At 38.0% G+C, this 19,076-nt stretch overlaps 1 long non-coding RNA gene across 1 annotated transcript; it reads left to right on the forward strand.

Moving 5' to 3' along the window:
- Positions 1-1,299: 1,299 nt before the first annotated feature.
- Positions 1,300-17,922, forward strand: LOC143686958 (uncharacterized). Its single transcript, XR_013177323.1, has 3 exons — positions 1,300-1,500; positions 15,530-15,619; positions 17,324-17,922. It is a non-coding gene; the product is annotated as an uncharacterized LOC143686958 (long non-coding RNA).
- The last annotated feature ends 1,154 nt before the right edge of the window (positions 17,923-19,076 follow it).

The raw sequence follows: 19,076 nt of genomic DNA on the forward strand, positions 1-19,076 counted from the left end.
CAACCAAAATTGGAGCCTGTAACAAGAACAGACAACAGACAACACTGTTTTGATTTTATACTGACTCCTTGCCTCTGCCGCTCTGTGGACCTGTGTGTTCTGGTGGTTGCTCAGATCCTATTTCCAGATCATCTGTCCAATGCTGAACCTGAATCTTGAACTGCAACTCATGCCATGAACTTTCAACTGTGCTATAACAGCAGCATACCTGACTCCTGTTAGAATTGTATCTCTGAATGCTAACTGCAGCCTGTGTCTTGGACCATGAACCTTGCCAGATGTTTCCAGTTTAACTTGGTAGCCCGCATTTTCAATTCTACTTCGCACTGAGATCAAAGGGACCCAGGGTCTCTATGTGGTGTACTGCCTGTTCTAGTTTGCTAGCTGCTGGAATGCAATATACCAGAAACAGAATGGCTTTTAAAAAGGGAATTTAATAAGTTGCAAGTTTATAGTTCTAAGACCAAGATAATGTCCCAATTACAACAAGTCTATAGAACTGTCCAATCAAAGGCATCCAGGGAAAGATACCTTGGTTCAAGAAAGCTGATGAAGTTCAGGGTCTCTCTCTTATCCGAGAAGGCACATGGTGAACACAGTCACAGTTTCTCTCTTGGCTGAAAGGGCACATGGTGAGCGAGGCATCATCTGCTAGCTTTCTCTCCTGGCTTCCTGTTTCATGAAGCTCCCTGGGAGGCATTTTCCTTCTTCATCTCCAAAGGTCACTGGCTTGTGGGCTCTCGTGGCTATGTCGTTCTTCTCTGGCTCTTTCTGAATCACTCATTCTTCAAAATGTTTCCTCTTTTATAGGACTTCAGAAACTAATCAAGACCCACCCAAATGGGTGGAGACATGTTGTCACCTAATCCAGTTTAACAACCACTCTTGATTGGGTTACATTTGCAGGGAGAAGATCTAATTACAGATTCAAATATATAATATTGAATAGGGATTATTCTGCCTTTACAAAATGGGATTTAGATTAAAACATGGCTTTTCTAGGGGACATACCTCCTTTCAAACCAGCACACTGCCAAAGCTTTCCCAACCCAGCTCCTGGTTCTGCCCCTTATGAGCAGCCTTTTCCCATGTTAACCATGTCTTGGCACAATCTCTTCCAAAGCTAAACCCATCCTCTCTTAGTAATGGTTTTCTCTGAGCTGTCTCCTCCTAAGATAAGATTAGATACTCTTTCTCTGCATGCCTAAAGCCTCCTGTGCCTACATAGTGTGCTTATTGTGACAGCATAGAACAGGCTGTGCTTATAATCAGTTACTAACTGCTTATCTGTCTCTTCTACTAGGCCAAGCTAGAGCTTGGCAACATTTTTTCCTGCTTTGATGCATGATAGATGACTTTCACTTGCTGACACCCCCCATGGATTTACCCAGGTGATAGGTTGCAGTGAAGAGAAGAGAAGATGTGAAGTATTGGGGGCTTGTGATCAATATATCCACCCCTTTTATTCCTCCTCAAGAATGTATATCCCAATGCCAGTCAGTGAGTAAAAACTTATTATAAGGAGAACTGAACCCTCTCTCATTTTTTGAAAGTAAATATTTCACCAACTTCCGGACATTGTTATTAATAGCAGATGACTTGTGCTAGCCCTCCTAGGTATGTGTGCCACAACATTGTGTTAAGAAGGCCTCTGTGCAGATTGTGAGTTTCTGAGAGCTGGGGCTATATCACATCTGTCTCTGCAAACCTAGCAGCTAGTACACATCCTGATAATAGCAGGTACTCACTATGTGTTTGCTTGATTGTTGGCAGGTGATGAATTAAAAAATTAAATTTTAAAAAATTCCCTGGGTTCGCATAAAAATAAACAGGCGACTGAGGCAGACTATCTCGATAAATTACCTCCAGATACCTCCACATAACAAAAGATGGCTCCTTCAGAATCGGTATCCTTTTACAATAAGGCCATGAAAGAGGTTGCTATTCAGGAGTTGTTAGTTTTACCTGTTGGTGAGTAGTTTCTAGTCTGTTATTTTTTTGTCTTTTGGGTATCCAAATGGAATCTACTAGGTGTAATCACAAATTTGTTTTGTAGTCTTTAGGTCAGATGTTCCAAGAAGCTCACAGTTACAAATGGCCCAACAGAACAACATCTGTCTTTGAGAACATGGTCCAACCAACACTGTGTTCACTACTCTCTATAGTATTCGTTAGAGTGAGAGACCGAGACAGAGAGAGATTAATTTATTATAAGGAATTGGTTCATTCAATTGTGGGGGCTGATAAATCTGAATTATGTGCAGCATGCCAGTGGCTGGAAATTCTGGTAACAGTGATTTGAATATGAATTCCTTAGTCTGGAAACACAGAAAGGAATGCAGTGTGTGGTCTTGAGGCAGAATTCCTTCTGATGGCTGGAACCTTCAGTTTTCCCTTTAAGACCTCCAACTGATTGGAAGAGGCCCACCCACATTATTGAGGATAATCTCCTTTACTTAAAGTCAACTGGTCGTAGATGCTAATTTCATCTACAAAATAACTTAGACCAGCATTTGACCAAACAACCAGCTACCATAACCTAGCTACATTAACAGATAAAATGAATCATCACATCATCTTTAATCTTCTCATTGTACAAGTCTATGATTATAACAGATGTAAGAGGAAGTCAGAAAGTACATGGACAGACTGTCTCTCTAAAAAACAGGAATAGAATATTGCAGTGGTTGGTCAAAAGCCTTTAGGTACCCTTCCAAGGAAGAAAGATTGCAGCTTCAGCCCTTAGGTCACAGGAAATACTGGGATTACTTGTCCATTTTTAAATAAAATGGGTCCCTAACTTGTGGTGGAGAAAGGATGACCTCACAGGAAAGACTCAGATTTTCCACAAGGCTTACACATATAGGTTATTTCTTAGAGGATCTCCTTAATTAGAGCCAGGTATGATACTTCTGGGAAGCATAGTGGGGTTTGGATTAGAGTCTAGACAGACCATTGCCTCTTATGGCATTCAAAATTTATGAGCCTGTAAGCTTCCTCACAAGTCTAAAAAAATTTGTGAAGGGCTGCCCTGCCTAATTTGAAAGACTGAGAGTCCAGTGGAAGGACTGGCCTTTTAGGGGAGGAAGAACAATGTTTCCATTGTAACAACAGGCACTGACAAAGGTAGGTTTCATGTATGGAGGTGAGAAGGTGGGAGAGTTTCCATCTGGTGACATCTATTTTCTCAGATAGTGTAACTCAAGATCATCAGCTGAGTTCTGGAGGAAGGAGGAAGTATGAAATAAGTATCTCTTACAAATGAGGTTTCTTGGGAAACACAGTAGACATTCCAGGCAGCACTATACTCGAGATATGTATTCATGAATTTAGAATTATTTTCTCTAGTATTATTGAAGATACTGGCGGGGTTTGTTTGGATAGTGCACTTGAGAGTGAGAAAGTCAAGAGATTAATAGTAATGACGGACAGCAAGCATTTAAGAGTGAAAAAGAGTTAAGGGAAGATAGGAGATGGGTGTGTCAGCAATAGGTAGGTCCAGATTGAAAGTTATAGAAATGGAGGAGATTGTTAATAGAACACGTGAGCTCAAAGGAACAGAAGGTGATGGCAGAAATGGGATATGTGAAATTGAGATTTTGGAAATGGTAATGACAGGATCCAGAACATGATTATGGGACTGGCTAGCTGAGATGGTGTGGAAGCAAAGGCCCCGGGTGTTGAGGAAGTGAAGGAATTGAGAAACCATGATGGATCACCCAAGTGGATGTTATCATCACCAAAAATGATGACAGGAGGAGGGGTGGTGAGGATGACTCTGATCCAGGATCTAATTCTGTCAAAGAAAGATTAGGGAATAACCAGGAGATTGGAAGATGATAACAGCAGGGAGGCAGATTAACTTTATAGCTGGACAGCATGAACTTTGAAGTAGTAGAAGGAAAGGGGAAATGATTTGGTTGCCATGGAAAGCTGAAGAATGATCTGCATTCTAACCCTTATGTATGTGAGATGTGAGAGAACAAAAAACCTCCAATTGAGAAGACTTCAGAGGAAGCATTTCCTTAGGAGATAGTTCAATTTCATTTAACCCAAAGATGGGAGGGAAATCTTCAGAGAGGATATTGAAGTTACAGTTTAGTTTAATGATCAGGAATTTTAGAGAATTTGAGAGGAACATTTGGAAGGGATGGCTGGGGTAGAGGGTTATTAGATTCAGGGATATACTGAGGAGAGAGAGGAAAATTGATGACCAGGAGTTTCAAACTTTTGAAATAGAAATGATGAACTCACAGATATGAGTTCTCCCACCCTAGAGATTGGAGAAGGATTCAAAGCACTTATTTTGGTGATAAGGCATCTTCAGAGCCTTACTTTTCTAAATATTAGAATTGTGCAAACCTTTAGGTGAGATTAAGAGTAAAACAAGCTTCGAGGGCTTGAATCTGTATTCAAATTCTAATTATGAACTTATGCTTCAAGTAGAACATATTAAATAACGATGCTGGTAGAAATACTTAGAGTCCAGAAAAAGATAAGGCATTGGCATTTGAAGACTATTTAATGATGCAAAACAGCTGCTTACTAAGTGAAAAAGGTCCGTATCTTACAGTTTCAGGTTTTCTGGAAGGAGAATCAAGAGCTTTCATTAAATTCTCAAAGTGGTCTTTGACTGCCAAGGCATTAATAATCATTGGTCTACATGATTGATCAAACAGCTGAGTGACTTTCCCTTTTTTCTGAATTAATTGAAATGAAGACTGGATTTACTGAGCTTTCTGTCATCACTTGGACACAAATCTAAGTCTTTAGTTAACATAATTAAGTTCTCTGTGAATTCTTGTTACAGTATAGTGAGAATTTCTGTACAGAGAAACTTTAGACATTTTCTATAATTACTAAGAGAGTCTTTGCAGTGTATTGCTCTTCATAAATCATGAGAAAATAATAAGACATGGTAAGCAGACAAGGATATGTTGTCCCAGCGAATGTGCTTGATTGCGTAATAAAAAAGTCATTGTGAACTACCTGGGATGTACATTAATGGCTTGAATAGTACCCTACAGAAAGGAAAAACCCCACCTTCTTAACAGACTTCATTGGAGGGGGTGATAATTCAGACTTGCAGAATGGGTTTATCTTTGCATTAAGAAAAATGTGTTTGATCTGAATATTAATTATGTAAACAAGGGAGATGGTAGCATATTTGAATGAAGTTCCTTAGTACAATAAGCTATTTTCAAGCATTTGGAAAACAATATTTATAGTATTTGAATAGTATCAGTGGATATGTGAATTACGCATAAGTATTTATTTGTGAAAGAACGCATGAATTTTTCTAGGAACCACAACCCTGATTCAGTCTCCTGCAGCCAGCAGTGTGCTGTAGGTCTGCGAGCCGGGAGCCCTAGATTGCCCTTCCTTCCAGTTAGTGTAAATTTATTGTATTTATTCCAATATTGGATTTTTCTTTCCTCTCAAATGCATAAATGTCAAAATAGGTGGAAATTTTATCATACGAGAATTTGAAAAAAAAAATTGTTTTTGCATGGGCAGGCACCAGGAATTGAATCCAGGGCTCTGGCCTGGCAGGCGAGAACTCTGCCACTGAGCCACCATGGTCCGCCCTATCATATGAAAATTTTGATGCAGATATTCAGGCTTGTGAGTTATTGAAACTAAAATTTTCTTTGGCTTGTGATAATTTCAAATGACTTGAAATGCTTAAGTGATGACTGAATAAATTAAACTTTTAAAGCAAGGTTTTATTTTCCTATTCTTTGAACAGTAGGAGATAAACAAATTATATAATATACATAAATTAAAAATAATTTAATTTAATAAATTAAAATAATAAAATTTGAAATACAAATATGAAACTACTTATATAACACGAGCTAAATTTTAAGTTCCATGAGGGCAGGAACCAGTACCCAGCACAGGACTCGGCTTTTTGTGGGCACTCAACAAATATTTTCTATGAGTGGATGTGGATAACAAATAGTCGACACATATATATATATTTTTAGTAGACATTTTTGATGAATTGAAAATACTGACAGTTCAGAGAGACATTGTCTTATAAGTCATTTTCTTCTTGTCAAATAAGAAAATCTAGACTTGTTTTTTATTTGGCATTATGGCTCAAACAACATAATCAGAGATGAATGTTTAAATTAACTAGGTAAATAGAATTACCTGGAAGTATTTATATATGGATAAATACATGCCAAATAGTCAAGCAAATCATGGTTTATCAACTGGTTTTTATATCCGAAAATTCTTATGTAAGATAGAAAAAATCAATTACAGGTTTATTTGAAGGAAGAGTAAAGGGGAAATACATTTAGATTTTAGTTATTAGAAATGACTGCATATGCGCAAATACATTTCTTCTTCTTATTTGGGTTAATTAAACCTGCTACATAGAATCAAAGTCAATTGCTTAAAAAACAAATTTCCTTACAGAATCAATAGAGGAATTAATTCTGGTAGAATTTACAGTTTGCATTATTACCCCAGTGTTGGTAGAGTCCATATTTCCCATAGAATTGAAAGTTACTTTCTTTTGCTTTTCATATATATTTCATTATGTGGAAAAAAATGCACACAATAGGCATTTCATAATTATTAAGTGAATGATTGAAAAAATGAAAAATGATTTTATAGCCTATTTTTATACTGGAATGTTCTGATTCATTCATCTAGCAAATATTTATTGAGCATGTACTATGTGCAGGAAGCACTGCTCCAGGACTATGAATACAGATACGGTTTAGACCCAAATGAAGTTACTGCCCTCATGGCACTCACCTCCAGAATATCAGAACTCCCTCTGATTGAATGCTCAAACTGTGCCAAACATGCTTCTAGCACATCGTATTTCAGCTCACTTAATCGTGACAAGAGTTCTATATAGAAAGTGCTATTATTGTCCGTGCTTATTTTACAGATAAGGAATATGAGGCTCCGAGAGGTTAAGAAACTTGCCCATAGTCACACAGTTAATAAGAATTGTCTGAGGCTCAAACTCAGGTGGCACGTCTCCATATGTCTCTGTGAGGAGCTTATGACTATGGAATGAAGTGAAATAAGAATAAGGTATGAAGATAGTATGCCAAATGTGCAACTATTTTACTAACAGATCAAAGTTTTATAGCAATTTAGTGTCTTTGTCAATCAGAAAGCTTTTCACATGTATGGCTGGAATAATTGAGTAACTCGACTAAATGTTGGGTTTTGGTATTAGTAGATAAGCTTCTCAGATTAAATTTTCTCTTTATAGATCATTGTGGCCATTCTTACTGTTGTGATTCAATTTTTTTAGAAAAAAGAGTATGAAAGTATATTCTGTCTCTTTCTTTTATACTTTAATTGCAAGGATTTGAAATAAAGGAGGTCCTGATAAAGAGTAAATAGAGGGATATAATGCCATCTTAGACATTCTTGAGTGGTAACAATGGGAGAAGAAGCTTTCAGATATATTTCCAAAGGAGTTCCATTACTATAGTATCCATTTACTATATCCACTTACTGTAATACAAAGATATCTGATTTTTGCTGCTAATTTTCACACTCTGACCCTAATCTGAGGCTGCACATTCATCTATGAATATATATTTTCAATGCAGTAATAATATACTAGCTTATGACTAGAGAAATGAAGAAGGGTAGAGTAGATGGTTGATGTCTAGGCAACCAGTATTAACAGATTTAAGAGAAAAGAGAGGATTGAGACTAGTTTTAAAAGTAGATTGAAGCTTCAAAGAAATGAAATCAAGATGCATGAAATTTAAAGGTGCTGGAGAATAGGTATTACATTAACAAGATTTGAGCTACTGCCACTAAGATGACAGGAATAATCGTTTTCTTAGATGTTTTTTTCCAGCTCAAAAATCCTTGAATCCTTACTGGAGAATAAGCCTTTGTTGAAGCAAGAAGCCCTTTCAGAGTCTTCCACAGCAGTGAAGGACTGGCTCGCCTCTTCTCCCACTCCATAAGCAGTTGAGACTTAGGGCAAACAGACTCACAGGGCTCAAAAAGGATTTGTCTGAGGCCACACTAGATTATTTTCTGGTTAAGTGTTTGGAATAGAATTTGAAGTCTATAAAATGTTAGATTGTTATTTAACCTTCGATAGATTTTCAAACGTGTGACTTTGAAAGTGTCTTGTCCCTTGCTTTTCCATGATTGGGCATATTTATGAGAACAACTGAAACTTTAAAATCTCCTTTCATTGCCAGTAAAAGCAGCAGAAGTGACAGCAGTAAAATGTCTTGGCTCCTCTTACTGAACCAATGACCAATCCTTTCATATCCAAGTAAGCTCATATGACAATAAGCAATGGTCTGTAGCAACATTATCACTAAAGGCCAGCAAGCAATTTTGCTATAAAATCTTTGGAGGCAGCTTGTAATTTGGTTGTTTTAATTAAACCTCACCAGCCCAGATTGCAGGGGGAAAGGACTGGGAATTTTCCACTGAACTGTCACTCTATAACAATGTTCTACTATGGATATTATGTCAGACACCATAGCAATATTTAATGCCAGATAATTGGCATAAAAATGATCTTGAGTGACAGCTTGAGTGCTTGGGATGTTAAATTAAAATTGATATGCTTATTTATCTCTTGAACTGTCAAACCAATCCATGCCCCTTCTGCTTTTTCAGCCCTGCTGCATCTTGAGGCAGTGGGGGTTGCAGTCAGTGATTAGCTCTATGCACATTAACAAGGGAATGGGTTGGATCCATTTCTTAATTCTAGAAGAGGAAAATGAGAATAATGGCCATGGTAAATCATTGAATTTGCTGAAACAAGCTGGGACTATAAAAAAACTAAACGTCTGAAAGAACATTTTCTTGGATTAATTCATCTGTTTTGAGAGTTTAGGACATGTAAAGCAGCTAGTAATGGCAATAGCTACTGTTTATTGAGTGCTTGTGCTGGAAACTAGGCTAAAACTCTCCCATTCCCCCATTTAAATCTTAGGACCATATTATGGAGGAAGATAATGACACTGTTTCACAGATGACGAAACTTGTTAAAGTTCCACTGCCTGTTAATGGTGGATTTGTGATTTCAACTCAGGTCTACTTGGCTTGAAAGCCCATGTTTTAAACCATGATTATATTATAATGCTGTAAACCTTATTGATGCAAACGGCTCTCCTCTGTATCTGAAAAATATATATGTTCATTTTCCAAGTGTCTAAATTGGGATAACTTTTTTATTTTGTATTGTCTGTCACCCAAAGGAAAATATTTTTTTCTAGAGCTCTGTGGTAGTTAGATTCAGTTGTCAACTTGGCCAGGTGAAGGTGCCTAGATCTATTGCCGTGGACATGAGCCAACAGCGTGTGCACCTCATTTGTTCCTGATTACATCTGCAGTCAGCCAGGAGGCATGCCTGTTGCAATGAGTGATGTTTGATTTAATTAGCTGGTGCTTAAATGAGAGAGCTCAATGTAGCACAGCCCAAGCAGCTCAGCATACCTCATCTCAGCACTTGCCTCTCAGCCCAGGCCTTTGGAGATGCAGAAAGAAATCACCCCGGGAAAGTTGTTGGAACCCAGAGGCCTGGGGAGAAGGCTAGCAGAGACCACCCTGTGCCTTCCCGCGTAAGAAAGAACCCCATTTGAAAGTTAGCTGCCTTTCCTCTGAAGAACTACGCATTGACTAAATAAATCCCCTTTATTAAAAGTCAATCCATTTCTGGTGTGTTGCATTCCAGCAGCTAGCAAACTAGAACAAGCTCTATCCAACAAAAAAGTCAGTTTTCTTAGAGATAAATATAAAATATATTCAGTTTGTCTGCTTTTAGCTTAAGAACAGTCATAAAAGTTAACATAATTTTACAAAAGTTAGTATTTCTATTTTTATTTCACTTACACTATAGCTAGATGGGTGGGAGAGATGCTATGTGAGGGAAAGAGAAATGAAAAGGAGAAATGGAGAGGAAGGACTGTGAAGTTAAGTGACAGGAAGACTTGTAGGAATAAGGAGAGAGGGAGGCATGGAAACAATTCCAGGAAAACAGTTGGGAGATGTCCTCAGAAGGTTCTTGTACCATCTTTGACCACTGCCACTGGGACTTTGTTCCCTTTTCTTCTTTCTCAATCAAGGTCTTTCTTTTAACGTCATGGATTTCACCCCTCTCTTGGCTTCAAACATACAGAGCTCACCCCTAATATGAAAAAAACCTTCACTTGGTCTTGAGTACTTTGTAGCATTGGTTGGATTAGTGAGCAACTTTAGAAACAAAGCTTAAGGTCCCATGTGCCAAGCATTAGCTGCCACGTCTTAGGGATATAGAGTCATCCAAGACAGGATTCTTTCCTTTTCACAAGCAAACTTCTTGAATGATTGAAAATTAGACCTACGTTCACTAACTCTATTTCCTTTGGTCCACTCATTATGACAATTTTGTCACACCTAACTCCCTACTTAGCCTGTGCTCTTGAATGTCACTAATTACATCCTAATTGACAAATTGAATATTTTTTTACCGTCATACTTTCTGTTCTTTCTACTGTACTGATTGTATATATATATATTGAATGAGCTCACTCATTTCTTCTCCTTACCCTCAAATTATTCTTTCTAGATCTATAGCGGAAATCTTCATTCCAGTCCAGAAAAGTTTTATCTTGAACAGGATAAGCTTGGCTTACTAAATTTTTGGCAAGCTACTCAATGGGAAATTGATATTCTATCTGATGCTAAATCATATCTTCAGCTTAGTGATTTCATTCTTTTATATCTGAAATATGCCTTCTAATGATGATGATCCCTTTTCTGAAAGGAGATGGGTTCTTTAAAGCCAAAATCCTGATGTGTGCAATTTAGGGGTGGCTAATTATTATGTGTTTCACACACATATGTAAAAAGTAGACCTGGATTTTAGAGCCCATTTTCATATTCAATGGTTCAAGTCCTTTGGCTCTCAGGGAATATGGTGGGAAAATCAACTTTCTCAGATCTACCTGCATTTACTTTAGGTAGACTCCCTGATTTCAGCACAGGAATCCTATGTCCTCAACAAGGCACAAAATGCCTGCTCAGATATTTGGTTATATTTTTCAACTCTATTTTGTGAATACTCATTAAGGAGTTACTTATTTTGCGGAAATTGAGTATACTGTGGAATTGGTTATCAAGTCTGTTATAAAGATATTTTTCTTTTTGCCCTTCTCTGTTTAGAATTACAGAAGATTGCATCATTTATTATTACATGCATTTTGCCTACCAACCCAATAAAGAGATTTGGGTTGTGAGCACATGAAGAAGAAATAAGTGGCTGAAAAGGGAAAACAATCACGGAGGTGGCTGATCTATCTATATGATCTAGAATAGCTAGTTTGGCAGGTTTCTATTTTCTATTGATACAATTTTCATTATAAAAAATGGACTCAGATATCTACCTGCTCATGATTAATTTCTGATTCTTAAACCACCTTTCCTAACAATTTGCCTTGAAAGACTTACCAATAGAAATGAAAGCTTGAAAAATGAGCATCAGCTAAACTAAGGAACTTGGAGCTCAGATGAAGGAAATAAAGCCAATTTCTATAGTAAAGCTCTAATTCATTTTCTTCTACAGCACTATACAAAACTTGGACTCTTGGATTCTTAAGAATGTAGTTTAGGCCTGGATTCAGGTCTACATTTGCCTCGATTATGAATAGTTATTAATATTAAAGTTTAGCAAGTGTCTTAATTGTCATATAAACAAGGAATGAAAAATGAGATAATGCATATGAACATACCTGGTGAACTGTAATTTTCTTTGTAGCCACAAAACAATTGTTTTAAAAGCTCATGAAAGTCAGGGTAGCTCTCCATTGCCAATGTAACGAGCATGTAGTCCATGGCAGGCTGTATGGGTTAGAATCTAGACGGGAAATAAATGGCTCACTTAAACAGAGTAATGAAGGAGAGGTGAATGAAGGGGCTGTTTACGAAGGTGTAGGTGGCTTAGGCAGGGTCAAAGGGAGCAAGAAAGTAATGACAAAGCACCTCAGAACTAACAGCAGTAGGGAGCCATTACTGTCCTAGGTCCAAAGTAGCAAGGGAGGTGAGCAGTTACCAGAACCAGAGAGAGAGAGAGACAAAAGACAGAGAGCCACAGAGAGAAAATACCTGCAGGAGAGTGTGGCCTGCAGAAGTTATGGCCTTGTTAGAGGAAAGGAGTGACACCATGACCAAAAAGCCAAGGGAACAGGGCAACCTGGCCCATTGATGTAGTTCATATAAGTCAGTCTGCAGGACCCTTAACTCTAGCCTCTGCATGTGCTATTCCATCGCCTGCCTCGTATTTTTTCCCTTCTGCCACTTATCATCTTGTTTTATATTTGCTTATTAATGATATTAGGTGAGAAGGCATGGCTATTTCTTATTTACTTGTCATCAAATCCCCAGGAGTGTGTCCAGTGCCTGGCACATAATAGCTCCTCAATATCATGTGGAATTGATAAATGAATGAAGGAACTAGTAATGGGAAACATTTTATTCACCCATGTTTACAAAGTTAATTCTGCCTGGGATGATTTCACTTGTAACTGGGAAGGAAAATCAGAAAGATTCTGAATAATTCACAAATACAAGGTCATTTTGTGTCTCTGACTTGTTAGACAATTGTGAGAAAGCTGGTTGCAACCAATGTTTCTGATGAGATGCCCATCAGAATCCTTTTAGGTTATGTGTCACAGTTACTTAAGCCAGACCTTCTGACTCCCAGGCCTTCTGAATCAGAACCTCTGGGGGTTGGATTCTGAGAATCCATAGTTTAATATCCCCCCTCCCATCTTCCACCCCCCAGGTGGTGGTTCTGGTATGTACTCGGAGAGAAGTACAGTCGGGAGAAGATTTGTTCAACTCCTGACGAGTCTTAGAGCTCTCTGGGGACTACTTATGATCTTGCCATGGGGATGAGCCATCAGCAAACTTAAGTTTGTAAATGATATTTGTAAATATTCACAGTTTTATGTTTAATTTTTTATGACTTGTAGACTTTTCCCTGGGGAGATGTTTAATTTCCTTTTGCTGTTTTGTATTGTAGGGTCTTATTTAGTTGATTAATTTTTAATTGGGGAATCACGCTGAGCTACTTCCAGACAAGCATGGAGGCAGCTCTGTACTATTTCCCAGGGGAATTCTGATTAATAACCTTTTCTCTGCAGTCCCTGTGGACCACCAATTTCCACCCTCCAATTATATTTATTCTGTTGAGAGCGAGGCAGGAAGTTGGGAAAAGGTATATATAGCTGAGCAACACTGAAATTTGACATGATTTTTCATACCAGTAGGTATAGATTTACTTGTTTATTTACATGGAATCATCAGATATAGAGTCTTATCACAATCACTTGCTTTCATTGGAGAATAATTTTACTTTAAGCACTTGCTGGTATAAGTTTTACAACCATTTGGAAAACAGTTTGGCTTTGTCTAGTAAATGCCCCAGCAGTTATGCTGCAGGGTATATAACCTTGAGGAACTTGGACATCTGTGCACCAGGAAGCATGGACAAGAATATCCATAGCTGTATGTTTTTAATAGTCCCAAACTGGAAACAAAGACAGGAGACCATGCAACCCCTGAGACAAAGAGAATGGTGAAATAACCACCATGGATCTTGGTGACTTTTAGTTCTGGTTTCAGTCTCTGCTGAGGCCCAACAGCACTTCATACCCTTTTGATAAATTTCCTATTTTGTTTATGCTGACAAAAAGCAAAAAAAACAAACAAAAAACTAAGTACTTAACTTTATCAGAGATTTCTGCTAAAACTTATTAATATGTGTCCCAATGAGAAAATGATTTTTAAAGTCAGTTTGGTTAGCTGATACTTCTATTTAGGCCTATTATTAAGGATAAGTGAGTCATTTTCCTATAACAGCTCATTGTAATTCAATGAATAATCTTCAGAATAGTCAATGGACATTTCCTGCTGGCCACCTGGTCACATCACTGTTTCTCCCTGTTAGTCGAATTTTGAATCTTTGTACAGAGTTGCATGAAAATATTATATGGAAAGGCATGGTACGTAAGGTTCCAGAGGGACAGTGGATTCATTTTCTATTGCAGTGTAACAAATTACAATAAAGTTACTGGTTGGAACAAGACTCATTTATTAGCTCACAGTTCTGTAGGCCAGAAGACCAGAATGGGCTTGGCTGGCTTCTCTGCCTCGGGTCTCACAAGGTGGAAATCAAAGTGTTAGCCCAGCGTGTGGGAAGGATGTGCGGAAGAATATGTTTCATGCCCATTCAGGGTGTTGGTGGAATTAAATTCCTTGCATTTATGGGATTGAGATGGCTGCTTCCTTCTTGGGGTTTGCTCTCAACAAATAGAGTTCCTTTTTAGGTCCTTTTGTGTGACCCCCTCCATCTTCAAACACAGAAATGGTGCATTGCATTTGTTTTGAATTAGTTAAGTTGAATTTCAGATTTGAGCCAGGGCGGAGGTCAGGTGTGACAGGTAACCGTGGCCATAATGCATGAGAAAAGATAATTTGTTGCTTACAGGTCTCAGAGAAAGACAGGAAGGCCAGGAAGGGTTGATGGAAAATGCATTCAGCTCAGGTGGATCAACCAGCATGTGGGGAGCACAGAGCAAGAAGGACCTGTGGTTTTGTGCGTTTAGTATTGTCCAGGGGTAGAGGTCAGTAGATTTCTTGTGGGAGTCAAGGTTTGGTTAATTTAAAGCAAATGCATGGGGAAAGGGAAAGGGACTGGGATCCAAGGATGGTGGAGATGGTTAGCTTATCATTTGGGACCAGTTTGGGTTTTGGGTGATGTGTGTAGGTGGTGTGGATGGTGGCTGCAGATAGATGTTTGGGCTCTGGGGAAGTTTATGCTCAGAGCTGGAAAACCACTTATTCACTAGGTCAAAGATCAGTGTTGAGGAAAGTGGTTTAGCCAAAGTAAGATGGTGCCAAGGGAGCACACAAAAAATTTTGATAGTTATAATAGCATCCTTCTCATGCTTCAAATCTCTTAATTTTACCCTCTGCTACCTGCTGGAGAAAACTCTGCTTTTAAAGGGTTCATATGATTAAGTCAGGCCAGCTGAATAATCTCTGTTTCTTAAGGTCAATTGAACCCCCAGGGGGTAGGATCAGGGGTCAGTTTATGATGGTGTAGTTAAATGAGTGGAAGAAAAATAATTTTATTCCATGAGTAGAATCATAATAACTGGGTTAGAGATCAACATTCATGGTTGAATTATGGATTTGTACATTAATACTGGGGCCAAAAGCAAAGCTATAGCTAGGTATGCAAAACCACAATATAGTTTTATACCTTATTCTGGAGTGTTTGTAGATTACATAAAATCTATAGATTGGGACTCTGCATTCAAGTTTAGGTCAACAGCCACCCAACATAGGCTCTGCAATTTGGACACAGACTCAGAATTTGGGGGACATCTACAAATTCCTACAGAACCTACAGATAGCCTACAGAACCATAATAGAGCATCAGTCAGAAGCAGCCATCAAGAAACTTGATTAAGAAGTTACCTTTGTCATCCACCGAGAATGTCCTTATATTCTTGTCATCATACAGGAGCAAGTCTTACAATACAATGCCTCTAAGATTTTGCTAGAAGAACTGAGTTTGATGACCATGGACTTCGGGGTTCAGCATAGAAAGCAGGTGAGTCCTAATATCTAGATTGTGTACTAAAAGTGAATGGGTACTTAAACTGGAATCACCTTTTGTTTTTCTTTTAAAGATTCTTATTCTCCTTACACATTTCTGGCACTATTATGGTACAATTCTTAAAACTTTGTGCAGTGGATTGAGTAGTGTTCTCCCCAAATTCATGACCACCCAGAATCTCAAAATGTGACCTCATTTGGAAATACAGGCATACTTTGGAGATATTGGGTTCAGTTCCAGACCACTACAATAAAGCAAATATCACAATAAAATGAGTCATATTATTTTTTTTGTTTGTTTCCCAGTGCATATAAAAGTTATGTTTACACTATGCTGTAATCTGTAGAAGCCAAGAGTTTAAAGCAAGACCTACAGAATTTGTTGCAAGCTGCTGGCCTCGGGATGGCAGCGGTAAACTGTGGAGATTGTTATGTAGAGCAGTCTGGGAGGAAGAGAATGTTTACCCCAAACAGTTATGTTAAGTATGAAGAACACTGTGAGATAAGAATCTTGCTCCCTCAGGAAATGCCTGCATATCTATTGACATCCTGTGGTATATAACTAGGATCTGGTTGAGAATAAAATTGTCTGAAGTCTGTCTGAAGTAAACTCAAGCTTCAGACCCCCTGAGCCCGTCTGTGTCTTTCTTTCTTTCTTCCTTTCTTTCTTTCTCATCATTCCTTAATATCCTTCGAGCTCCGTTTCTACAAGAAGCAACAGTAATCTATTAAGTGTGTGTTTTAGTTTGCTAGATCTGCTGGAATGCAATATGCCAGAAATGGAATGGTTTTTAAAAAGGGAATTTATTAAGTTGCAAGTTTACAGTTCTAAGGCCAAAGAAATGTCCAAACTGAGGCATCCAGAGAAAGATACCTTAATTCCAAAGAAAGATACCTTAATTCCAAAGTAAGGGCTGATAAATTTGGGGTTTCTCTCTCAGCAGGAAGATACCTGGTGACATCTGCTAACTTTTTCGACCGGCTTCTTCAAATGGCTTCCCTGGGGGCATTTTCTTTCTGCATCTCCAAACATCTCTGCCTGAGTGGCCTCTAAAGCTTTTTCCAAAATGGTTCCCTCTTAAAGGGCTTCAGTAAGCAACCCTATCTCAACAGGTGGTGACACATCTCCATGGAAACAACCTAGTCAAAATGTACCACCCACAATTGCGTGGGTCCCATCTCCAATGGAAACAATTAAAAAAGATCCCACCCAGCAATATTGAATGAGGATTAAAGAACATGGCTTTTCTAGGGCACGTGACAATTTCAAACCAGCACAGTGTGCAACAGCATTATGTCTAAAAATCAATGTATGTACCTTAATTTAAAAATGCTTTATTGCTAAAAAATGCTAACCATCATCTGAGACTTCAATGGGTAATAATCTTTTTGCTGGTGGAGGGTCTTGCCTTGATGTTGATGGCTGCTGACTTATCTGGGTGGTGGTTGCTGAATATTGGGGTGGTTGTGGCAATTTCTTAAAATAAGACAACAATGAATTTTGCCACATCAATTGAATCTTCCTTTCATGAAAGAGTTCTCTGTAGCATGTGATGCTGTTTGATAGCATTTTACCCACAGTAGAATTTCTTTCGAAGTTGGAGTCAATTCTCTCAAACTGTGCTGCTGCTTTATTAACTAAGTTGATAATATTCTACATTCTAATTCTAATATTCTAAATCCTTTGTTGTCATTTCAGCAATATTCAGAGCATCTTCACCAGGAATAGATTCCATCTAAAGAAACTACTATCTTTGCTCATCCATAAGAAGCAATTCCTTATTCACTCAAGTTTTATCATGAGATTGCAGCAATTCAGTTTCCAGGCTCCACTTCTAGTTCTAATTCTCTTGCTCTTTCCACCACTCTGCAGTGACTTTCTCCATTGAAATCTTGAACCCATCAATGTCATCCAAAGAGGGCTGTAATCAACTTATTCCAAACTCCTATTAATGTTGACATTTTGACCTCCTCCCATGAATCACAAATGTTCTTAATGGCATCTAGAAATGGTAAATCCTTTCCAGAAGGTTATTGACTTTGCCTAGATCTATCAGAGGAATAACTATCTATGACAGCTATAGCTTTATGAAATGTAGTTCTTCAATAATAAGATTGAAAGTCAAAATGACTTCTGATTCGTAGGCTACAGAATGGATAGGCTTATTGTGTAGGCAAGCATGAAAACAACAATAATCTCATTGTACTTCTCCATCAGAGCTGTTATGTGACCAGGTGCATTATCAATGAGCAGTCATATTTTGAAAGGAATCTTTTTTTCTGAGCAGTAGGTTTCAACAATGGGATTAAAATATTCAGTAAACTATGTTATAAACAGATGTGCTGTCATCCAGGCTTTGTTGTTCCATTTATAGAGCACAGGCAGAGTAGATTTAGCTAATTCTTAAGGGTCCTAGGATTTTCCTAATGATTACTGAGCATTAGTTTCCACTTAAAGTTACCAACTGCATTAACCCCTAACAAGAGAGTCAGCCTGTCCTTTGAAAGCTTGATGACAGCCATTGGCTTCTCTTCTCTAGCTATGAAAGTCCCAGATGGCATCTTCCAACAGAAGGCTGTTTCATCTACGTTGAAGATCTGTTGTTTGGTGTAGTCACCTTCATCAATGATCTTAGCTAGATCTTCTGGATAACTTGCAGCAGCTTTTACAGCAGCAGTTGCTGCTTCACTTTGCAGTTTTTAAAAATGCAATTTTACTGAGATATATTCACACACCATACAATTCATCCAAAGTATACAATCAATGACTCCTAGTAACATCACATAGTTGTGTAATCATCATGACAATCAATTTTAGAATATTTTTATTACTCCAAATAATAATAATGAGATAAAATAAAAATATAAAGGAAAACCCAAAACATCCCATACCCCTATTGACCCCTAGTATTGGTATAGTACATTTGTTAATATTGATGAAAGAATACCAAGATATTACTGTTAATTATAGACCATACTTTGTAATTGGTATATTTTACCTTGCACTATTATGTTTCGGAGATAGCTTCTTTCCTTAAACCTTATGAACTAAGCTCTGCCAGCTTCAATTTTTTTTTTCTGTAGCTTCTTCTTAACTTTCATAGAATTGAAGAGAGTTAGGGCCTTGCTCTGGATTAGGCTTTGGCTTAAGGGAATATTGTGGCTGGTTTCATCTTCTAATCACTAAAACTTTCTCCATATCAGCAATAAGTCTATTTTGCTTTCTTATCATTCATGTGTTCACTGGAATAGCACTTTTAATTTCCTTCAAGAACTTTTCCTTTGCATTCACAACTTGGCTAACTGTTTGGCTAAGAGGGCTTGTTTTTGGCCTGTCTCAGCTTTTGACATGCTTTCCTTGCTAAGCTAAATCATTTATAAAATTTGATTAAAGTGAGAGATGTGCAGCTCTTACTTTCATTTTGAACACATTGAGGCCATTGTAGGATTAT

The sequence above is a fragment of the Tamandua tetradactyla genome, chromosome 1 (genome assembly GCF_023851605.1).
Source record: "Tamandua tetradactyla isolate mTamTet1 chromosome 1, mTamTet1.pri, whole genome shotgun sequence".
In the NCBI taxonomy this organism is placed as follows: Eukaryota; Metazoa; Chordata; class Mammalia; order Pilosa; family Myrmecophagidae; genus Tamandua; species Tamandua tetradactyla.